This window comes from Sciurus carolinensis, chromosome 19 (genome assembly GCF_902686445.1).
Source record: "Sciurus carolinensis chromosome 19, mSciCar1.2, whole genome shotgun sequence".
In the NCBI taxonomy this organism is placed as follows: Eukaryota; Metazoa; Chordata; class Mammalia; order Rodentia; family Sciuridae; genus Sciurus; species Sciurus carolinensis.
In genome coordinates this window covers 7,267,874-7,278,924 of record NC_062231.1, presented here as the reverse complement: position 1 = coordinate 7,278,924, position 11,051 = coordinate 7,267,874, and the positions used below count along the sequence as shown (strand labels likewise).

General features: G+C 40.4%; 1 non-coding gene across 1 annotated transcript; it reads right to left on the bottom strand.

Moving 5' to 3' along the window:
- Nucleotides 1–6,938: 6,938 nt before the first annotated feature.
- Trnav-cac (transfer RNA valine (anticodon CAC)) lies at nucleotides 6,939–7,012 on the bottom strand. Its single transcript has one exon. It is a non-coding gene; the product is annotated as a tRNA-Val (tRNA).
- Between the last annotated feature and the right edge of the window lie 4,039 nt (nucleotides 7,013–11,051).

The window sequence follows — 11,051 nt, the reverse complement described above, 5'->3', positions numbered from 1 at the left end:
TGTTCAAATGGTCAAGTGATACTTCCCTGCTTCCTTCTCACATAAATTTTTCATGAATATGAAACAAAATCTTCAACATGTGTCATCCAGTATTTCAAGAAATAATGAAACATTTCATCAAATCAATAATGTTGAGAGGGAAAATTGGCATTGGGAATGTGATTTGTAGCTAAAAATTTAGAAAATTTTCCTGTATATACTCAAGAATACACCATAGTGTATTTCACAATCATGGACATCTACAAGAAATGGACCTAATTAGAGATATATTCCATGCTTCAATAATCATACTAGAATGAATTGTCATGTGCAATTAAAAAGAACCAATGAAATAAGAAAATTTAGTAATTCATTCATTACCAACAAACAGCTGGGATGGAGCCCAGGGTTCTGGATTTGAGATGCTGCTTCCTGAATATTCAGCTAGCTCAGCAGGAAGGAAGAACTGAGGCCTCTAGAGACCACAGCTCCTTTCATGCAGGAACACCGTGGAGTCGGGGTCCTCCTTTCACCATCCTCTCAGTCTTCAGCACACAGCCTGCGAAGATGCTGGGCTGCCAGCACAGGGACACCCTCGTCCTCCTCTAAAGACCCTCTGTGTTCTGCTCTCAACCCCAGGAGATGCTGGGCTGCCAGCACAGGGACAGCCTCATCCTCCTCTAAAGACCCTCCGTGTTCTGCTCTCAACCCCAGGAGATGCTGGGCTGCCAGCAACCTGATGTCCTCACGGGGCTTCAGGCAGAGGCTGAGGACACCGTGCACTCATGTGACAAGATGCACAGGGTCCAGCTACCGGACTCATTAGATGTAGACGTGGGGACTGAGCGCTGAGCCCCACAGAGGAAGATGATGGCCGGCTGAATGAGAGGACCAGGAGAAGCCCCGCCGCCATTTCCACTCCCGCCACCGTCAGTCCCAAGGGCTTGGGCTTCGCTCCTGTCTCCAGCTCCCTGAAGCACACTCACCATTTCCTGGTCTTCACTCTGCCCTGCTTTCTCCCTCGAAGTCTCTCCTTCCCTGTGTGGCACAGAAACCTGGGGCTCCTGAGCACAGGAGGAAAAGCCAGAAGTGGATCCGGAGAATGGCGGCTCCGAGACCAAGGCCAGCGCTAGGTTTCAGAAGCCCGCCCTCCTCAATGGCTGCATGCGGATTGGATGGTTCTCACTCCGGTACCTCTGATTGGACAGGGTTTCAGGCCGCGCCCCCTGACTCTGAGTCTAGTGAACCACCTCTGAGGGTCAGTCAAATGTGACCAATCCAGGAATTAATGAGAACAGATCACAGACTTTGGGCTGTTGCTTCTGGTTTTTGCAATACTAGGGATTCAACCCAAGGGCACTTTACACTGAAGCAAATTCCCACTCCTTTCTAATGTTTTAGACAGGGACTCATGAATTTGCGTGACTGGCCTCAGGATCAGAGGCATGTGCCACCACACCTGGCTTAAGTTTTTGTGTTTGACTTGCTGTGAATTGAACCCAGACTTCAGCTTTCAGCTATTTTTAAGGCAGGGTTTCCTTGCAGTAGTGCGGTCTAACCTAGAGAGGAGGAAATTTCTATTTATCATTGTATATATGGTCATAATGACTTATGAATTATATATGTACATATAGTTCATGAATACAAATGATATTATGGAAATTACTTTAAATTCCTAATAATGTTTCTGATCTCTGGTCTTATAAGAATGCTGGCGTTGGTTTTTTGGGGGGGTGGGGAGCAGCACTCAGGGAGTGGTCCCAGGGGTGATAAACCACTAAGCCACATCCCCAATTCTCTTTATATTTTATTTAGAGACAAGGTGTTGACTAAGTTGCTCAGGGCCTTGTTCAGTTGCTGAGACTGACTTTGAACTTGCAATTCTCCTACCTCAGCTAACCAAGTGACTGGAATTACAGGGGTGCATCACCACAGTGGTCTCCTTCTCAGCCTTTCCAGTCATTGAGAGAGCAGGCACACCCCACCACACCTGGATATAGTTCTTTCTTTGTTTTACTTTTGAGTTGCTAAGAATTGGACCCAGAGCTTCAGGCTGCAGCTATTTTAATATTGGGTTTCCTTGCACTAGTAGAATCTAGACTGACCAGGATGACATTTGCATTTAATTTTGATTGTAAGGTCATATTAACTTATTGTGTGTGCTATTCATGAATAAAAGTTAATAAAATTACTTTAAATTTCCATTGAAAGTCTTTTGCTCTCTTTGTGTCCACCTATATAGGAAGTAGGACCCCAACTCCCTTGCATCCTAGAGTCTGTCACACATTGGGATAGTGCTGCTGAGAATATTTTGATCCCATAATTTATTACATGTAATGCCAAAACAAGATAATCTATAAAAAGTGAGAGCAACTGATTTACATGGTGCATACTGTTAGGGGAACATGAACAAAGCACATGTTTTTTGAAATAATTATACAATTCATAAATTGATATGTGATGGTTTCAAAAATCTGTGAATATGCAATTGAACTGTACAACTTTAACTGTTGAATTTTAGAATAATTGAATTATGTCACAATGAAGCTCTTTAAGATGTTTATATTCAGTCAAGTTCTGTGTGTAATATTTTAGATTCTGTGTTCAAAGCTCTCGTCCACATAAAATGTGACTTTCCTCATGCAGGATGCAATCTAAATATGCATATATGGATATAAATGGAGGGAAATGTCTGAAGCATATTAACTGGATGAATAAGGGTGGTTAGCTCACAGGTGTGGACTTCAGTTGACAATGGAAAAAGGTAAAAATGAACTTATCTGCATACCTTTCTGAAGGCTATACAATAAATTCAAAATCATTAGATATCACAATACTCAATTACATATTTTATTTTATTGACTAGAATACTAACCTTGAGTCTTAAAACTTGCAGCATTCTAAATTTGACTTGCTTGTCATCATTACCTTTATCTTTACCACAGGGACTATTTTACTACATGTGTTCAATACAAGTTAATATTTGAGGACATTGTCACTGAATAGGTGCTCAAAATGATGATCAATTCATGCACAGAATATATAAGTAAGACTCAGGGAGAGAAAATGAGTTCTTTAAGGAGATCTGAAAATCAAACAATATGATATTTCCACTGCCTTTTCTCAGGGGTATCCTCTTCATGAAATCAATGTCTCCAATCTCAGTATGAACAATTCCTGTTGGTAGAGCTATGTATACCTTCATCCAGTGATAATCAGTACAATAACAACAATTTGTGGAAAAGATATTAGAATTGGCTACCAGAATGTGCCAACCTATTTCTTCATATTTGCAATGGCATTTTTTTTTATTTCAGAGAATATGACCTGGAGACCTATAATATCTTCTGTGTCCTGGGATGGAGGTACTTATGAAAGATTCAGGTTGAGGTACCTTGGTTGACAAAATAATGTCACTGGGTGGCAACATCAGGTTTCAGGAAACTGAAATGGGCAGATCATGCCTTAGGCAGAAAGAAAACCAGGGATAGATGATGGGGTAAGGATCATTGCCACTATTTGGTCACTACTCAAGCCCATATCAACTCTGATCAAAGTGGCATGTAAAATTTTAATTTTTAGAGGAGCAGCGATTGAAGGCAAGAATTCAGTGAATTCATTGCACTGAATTCATTGTCAATTAGGAAAAACAAGGAAGAAAAGTGTGCAATTCAAATACAGTTCTCAGAAAAAAATAATGAATTCTTAAAAGAATAGATGCATACATGGACTTGTGGAAAAATGGAAAGTGTATTCCATGTGAATGTGCACTTCTTCATAATAAGTTACCAGATGGTGGAACTTTTACATTTGAACCATGATTATTCATGTGGAGATTGAATTTGGGGGTTCTCTACCACTGAGCAACACACCTGGCCATTTTTATTTTAAGATATGGTCTCAATAAGCTGTCAAAAATGACCTCAAATTTGAGATTATATTGCCTCAGCCTCCAAGTCCCTGAGATTGCACACATGTACCACTGTGTCTGCCTGAACTATCATTTTGCATTGCACACACCCCATGTCCCTGATATTTTACTTTAATGTATAAAATGAAATCATTTTTCCAATGGTATCACACAATATATTTATAGGTCACAAATTAATTGGTGGAATTAAGAATCTTTTTAATGGTTTAAGGGTTAGTACCACTGACTTGCAATACTCATTTCTTCTTTAAGCATTTGAAACTAAAATAGTTATTGTGAAATTTGCATGCTTTTGGAAACATCTGTGGTAAGATAAGATGAGACTTAACCATAATACAATATTCATAAATAACAGGTAAATCTTTTATCAAATATCTCCAAATGCTCTACTCACATGGAACAAGTTGTCTTTATTTTGTAAAGCCAGGAATTGAAAATGAAGTCAAATTATGTGTGGTGGTCAGATGGGTAGAGACTACTTGTTCTGTATCCCACCTTGGTCTCAGGACAGTTCAGGTCTCAGGACTGTAACCCCTGAAGTCAAATGAATGCACTTGGTATCTGGGTCCCAGGCATGGGGTTAGGTGGTGGGCATAGAGGAAACTAGTCCCAGTGGACCCTGCTCTGCTTTCTGTGCAGGTCATTTTGCCTCCCCATCCACAATGAAGACTGAAGTAAGACAATGTCATGAGAAATGAGGATCAGAACACCAAGATCTGGAAGCGAGTTTATTAGTGGTGCCAGAGCTCAGAGTGTTAATTCCCACAGCCTGAGCCCCATGCACAGCAGGCCTTTTAGTGTTATAATAAGCAATTTGGAGCACAGCAAGGCAAGGGACATGGTGCTGTTCAGTTGGAGGTCACCATTTATATTCCTTATACAGGTAGAAGTCTGTCAACAGCCTAGGAAATTCAGCTCATATACAGCAGGGATTTTTACTGCACTGAGCCTAAAGTGGGAGGGCTCTGTCCCTTCTATTTGGCTCCTGTTTCTTCTACTGTGATTCACTTCCTACATGTACCTGCATCCACAGCAATCCTCTATACTCAATAGCCATAAGAAACACTGCTGTGTGTCAGCCTGCAAAACCACAGCCTGTCAGCTCTTAAACTGCTCAAATTTCCATTCTGTTCTATCCAAAAACAACAGCCAAATTTATCCACCACACTGCAATTCCAAATTCAAAGACATCTGTGTGGCTTCTTCCCATCTCCCTCAGAGTGGATGAATGCCACCTTGCTATCCAACTGTTGCTGCTCCCTGTGCATAGATCCTAGTAGGAGGACTGCACTGTCCTTAAACATGCTTGCCCCTCTGGTCAGTAATCTCCAGGACTCAAGGACAGAGGAGTTGCAGAGTGTTTCTAAACTATTCAAACAGAAAGCCCTAATTGTCCTGAGGAGTTTCTTCACTCAAAGGACTTAGGCTCCTCTGTACTTTGACTGACCTGAACCTGTACAACTCCCCTTTTTTGTTTTGTATGGCCTTTCAAATAGATATGACTTGTCTTTTGTTTAAGGAAGGTGGAGAAAGAAAGCAAGGCAGATATTGGCAAAAACAAGCACAACACAATAAGGCAAGTATCAATAAATATCCTCCAATGAAAAGCTGTTTTATTCATATAAAATTTGGTAACCATGAGGTTATCCAATCTTATAAATCCCAGCCTCCATCATCTTGTTGCACCTTCTTTATAGTGTCTTTATATGATCCAATTTCTTTTGAATGGGATTACTCTTATCAGTTAAATTAAAACATTACATATTAAATTCATGGCACCCTTTATGATAAAACAACAGCAAACAATCAATAGCAGTCCTATTATCAAGAATATTTTGAGGAATACAAATTTTCAGAAGAATTAACAATTTCCACTGAGCAGACCTAAATATTATAATGAGTGCAGGAAGCCAAAGATGGAACAGATTTTTGTACAAGGTCACCACCAACAAGGATACAACACAATAGTAGCCAGCATAGTTGTGAAATTTTGCGTAAATTTTGCAGAGATGTAATGAAAGTACCTGTGTTAGCAATTATTCAGCAGATGTTGTTAAACTCTTTATACCCTCCCAAGCCACTAGATGATTCAAAGATCAAGGGTACTCTTGAGCCTCTTGTTCATGTCAGAGGTTCCTTCTTTGATTCAGGGTCCTCTTCATCTAGGATCAAATGGAATTTGGGAATCAAATTGTAAAGTCCTTGATGCCAACTCGTGATGATTGATGGGTCTCACACACCTGGCAGGAACTCAGACAGAACCTGTAGGAGTAAAAACAGCAGGATATCCCCTCAACCATGTAATGAAATGTACAGGATCCTGCCATATTAGATCTGGTGGAACTCAATATTTTATATAAATCTTTCATAGTGGTACCTTAGGGGTAAAGTGTCTGTCCAAGGCAGGGGACCAGCAATGAGAATTACCTTCATATTGTATATTAAGATCATTTATTGTGAACAAGAAAATATTGAGAGCATTATTAATAAGTGAAAGTCTGGTCCCCACCTTTTTAATGCACATTTTAAATGTGTGATATACATGTTCAACTAAAGCCTGTCCAGTAAGATTTTGGCAAATTCCATGGGTTAGAATTATATCCCATTGATTACAGAACTGAGCAAAGGCACTAGATGTATAAGCAGGGGCACTATCAGTTTTTAAATGATGAGGTTTAACCATTCTGGGAATGCAAAGGAACAGGTGAGAGATACAGGCTGAGACCCTCTTTGAATGACAGATACTGGCCCATATAAGACCTGAGGATATATCTATGGTAACATGGAAGAAAGACTAGGTGTGTAAGGAAGGAAGATGAGTTACATCCATCTTCCAAAGGGCATTAGAATGTAAACCTTGAAGGTTCAGTTTTCCCAAGTAGAGAAAGGAAAGGAGGTGAAACGAGAGCAATTATTAATGATGAAACAGGTCTGTTGAGAGGAAATAGAGAATATCTTTATTAAAGAGTGAGCATTTTGATGAAAAAATTGTGTGATTCCATCGCTTTTTTTTTTTTTTTTTTTTTTTTTGCAGTACTGGGGATTGAACCCAGGGCCTTATGCTTGTGAGGCAAACACTCTACCAACTGAGCTATATCCCCAGTACTCCATTGCATCTTAAAAGAGGATAAAGTGATTTTATAGCAGTATCAGCACAAATATTTCCTTCGATGAGCAGTCCAGGAATTTTAGTGTGACTATATATGTGAGCAAGAAATATTGAGGCCATATGATCCTACAAAAGATATTAAGGAGTGATAAACAGGAATCCAAATGAGGTGACAACATTGCAGAGGAAATATGTGGCATCAGTTTGGCTATATACTGAGAGTCTGCAATGATGTTTGAAGTGTAGGGGAATATACAAAGAGCCAAAATAATTGCAGTTAATACTGCTAACTGAGGAGAAGATTGAGACAATGTGTAATAATCAGTCAATTTTTATCAATGAATATAGACATCACACCACAATGTTTTCCTCCATCAGTATAGACAATAATCCCATTGGAAAGTGGAATGGAGATTATAGAAGAAGGAGCATGAAAGACTTGACAAAATAAGGAAAGGCATTTATCCAGGGTTGCATGGAAAGCAATAGGAGGTAAAAATGTCAGTTCAGACAGTTTGGTAATATGAAGAATATTCCAGGGTTGTATACAGTTACATTAGGTTACATTAGTGCAGTTAACTTTCTGTATGTGCAGATCAAATAACTTGCTTGCTACTCAGAGTCCACTAGTACCAAATGTTTTTCTAATAAGATAATGTCTCCAGCCCTCAAGGGCAGAGAGGTTGCAGAGTGTTCCTAAGCCATTCCAACAGAAGATCTTTATTTTCCCTATGACTCTGTTCACTCTTCTGATCCTTGACTGCCCTGAACCTATACAGACAAAGGCCTTATTGTCTTTTAAAATCTATCAGATTGAGAACTAACTTTTGCAAATTGGCCTCTGAACAAAGCAGAGTGTAAAAATAAAAACTTTATACTTGGATAAAACAGTTCTGATCAAAAAAATACATTAACCTAGGTGTGCCAGATTCAAATCAATATATATGTATGTATGTGTGTGTGTGTGTGTGTGTGTGTGTGTGTGTGTGTGAGTATATAGAAATTAACAAGAACCATAGAGAAAAAAATGGCATGGCCATCAATTATTTTAGTAAAGAAGCAGGAGAGAATGAGAGATGGAGAAAGAGGGAGAGAAAGAGTGAAGGAGAGAAGCCAGAGAGAAGTGAAACTGACAGTTTTGCTCCTTCAGTCTCAGATCAGTCTCTGGCTGAGCCTGCTGGCCTCTGATGTCTACATTCCAATGCAAGCTTCAGCATGGTCTGGCTAGAGAAATTAATATCTTTTGACCAACATTTTTGTCCTTGGTTGGTAATCAGGCTAGCCAGATTTGGGTGCAGACAATTAAGAAACATCTCCAATTACTTTTGAGAATGAGGCTGCTGTGTAAGCTGAGGGTAGGGGATTTTAATATGGTTCCTTTTCATATGACTTGAGGCTGAGGCCTCACTCAGAATGAAAGATACCAATTACACTTTTGATAATTATTTTAAGTAAGGGAGAACATTTGCCAGATAATTCTACCCTTAAAATATCTTCAGAAGTGTAATATTAACCTGGTGCTTTTTTCTTCACCATCCCTATAATGCAGAGCTCCCCAGATGTATTTGAGGAAGGGTTGTTTTCCCCTAGGAACAGTCTGCTTTCCAGCATCCCCATTGCTGGCAATGGGGATGTGGCTTGATGGGGGTCTTGAGATATAGCAAGATTTTGCCCAATGTACAGTCCACCCACATCAGAAACAGGGCTCAGGGGGTGTATTAGAGGGACTGTGGGAACAAGAAAAGTAGTGACTTTTTTAGGCCCATGGATGGCTGAGGCTCAGAATTGGTGTTTAGTTTAAGATGAGTTTCTTTTTCCTGTTTGGCCTCTGTCAGGGGCGGGCTCTGAGGGCCCCAGAGCTGCACCCTGGCCTGATCTCTAAGATGGTGCCTGGCAGCTTGCCAGACATAGCTGCACTCATAAACAAGTTTTAGGAAGTAACTCTGGTTGGCTGTTGTACATGAGGCGATCCTGGTATCTGCCTGGAGACTGTTCCTTGATAGGCTGACTTTCCTGGTAGTCTACTCTCTGATAGGCTTATGTTCTCGATATAAGTCTGAGACTTGCAGAATAAACTCCTTTTGGTTCCTGTGATCAAGAAGAGCGTACACATTGTGATTGTCCCCATGGGCAGTGGGCGATCATAGGCCTCATCTTTCTTTTTGTTACAGGTCTTGAAAGCAGTATCTAAAAATTGCTTCTGTAAAGAATTGGTGCCCTTTTCTAACTATTTATGCTTTTTATGTTATCAAGTGCAGACTCACTGATAAATTGGTCAGAGAGAGAGTATCAAGAAAAGGGTGAAGGTGTAGGATTGTATATTTGGTAATGGAGTGAAGGAAAAACAAAGGTTGAAGTTAGGGAACCTCGAAAAATTTGCCATTGTGTATTAAATATTTTCCCAAAGCTTGGAGAATTTCTTTATCAAGAATTCTGTTCTTGTGACATGTGTGCTTGTTATCTAATTTGCAGTATAGCTTAAGTTGAGTTGTGAGTCTCATGAGGTGATGAATTTTGAGGTCAGTTTGGGAGTAGAGTTCTTAAAATTAGTAAAGAGAAAGTTCAACTTGGTGTCTCTGGGAAATGACTGGGTAACTCCCATGTTTTGAGAGGCTCAATGGAATTGATGATTTCAGGGCAGACAATTGTCTGGATTCATATGCCACAGGTGTGCCAGTCACTGGACTGGACTTTTTCCACTGGGGATTAGGGGAAACTCTTCACCTAATCTTAATGACAGGAAAAACCCAGAATTCTGGCTAGCTAAAGGGTAGGTACATATCTGCTGGAAGCCCAGATAGATGGAGTTTTACTTTTCTGGGAAGAATGTGGAGGCCATTCTTGCAGGCAGTAGCAGAATGGCAGATGTCTTTGATTCATGAGGTATTCTGGGTGTGTAGGGAAGGGTAGATTGGGGAGGGGAGAAAATAGAAATGGGACAACTTTAATGCCAATAAAAGATTTGCCATAAATCCTTGCACTTTCCATGTGGCAGAGAGCTGCAATAATGTAGCAGCTGGTTGATCTTTGATAACCCTGTGGGTTGTTAGAACCATGTTGATACATAAGACCTTCATACAGCACCAGAGAACAGCCCTGGCAAGCTGCCTTAACTTGCCTTTTGTTGGTCTCTCTCCCACACACCAAATTTCTCTCACACAAAAGCTGGTAGTTGCTCGGCTAGGGTGGACTGCACTGGACATAACGGGACTACATTCTACAAGGAGGTTTGGCACAGTGAGTTTGGAGACTCAATCATAGCTTGTCTGAGTGGTGACTGTGGTGACCCACAGCTTTCAGAAAATCACAGAAGTGCTGGATGTTCAATGGTCACTTTCAGGACTCATCAGTCATTTAACTTTGACTCTGGGGAGAGGGAATTGGCTTTTGAGATACAGGGAATGATGAAATATAACTTTTTCTGTTTCCTGGTCTGGAAATCATAATGTTAGCACAGAGTGTCTGAGCCAGTTGCAAACTTCTTGGATAAGCACAGCATTTACTCAAAAATGAAATCACTGATGAAGTACATTAAATGAGGAAAAGGTCCATCCTCTGATGGACCCACTTTCTTGGAGGAAAATGAGCCACTGGTCAAAGTGGGAGTCTGTGCTTACATAGGTTACACTGAGAAGTGACTTATGGAGACAGCTTGTCAGTTTGGGCATGCAGGAAACAGGTTTTTGAGAATATGAAGTTTGTTTCACAGGGCAATATTTTTACTTGGGGAATAATGGAGGGTCTGTGGTCACCATACAGTGCTTATCTGTTTCCCTTCAGGGTCCCATTGTACTGTAGCTGGGAACAAATTTATTTTGGGGAAGGATCAATGCTTTGGATTCCTCTCAGAGACTGTCATTTTAGGCTTGATGGATGTCTCCTTCCCAGAACTCGTCTCATCACTAGATGTTGTTCACTTCCTTTGTAAGGATTGCCCTGTCAGGGGGAAAGAATACACTGAAAATGAATCAATGCCATCAATGTGTGGCTCTCTTCCTCACTCCCTTTTCCAGGCTGCAATACTTGGGGATT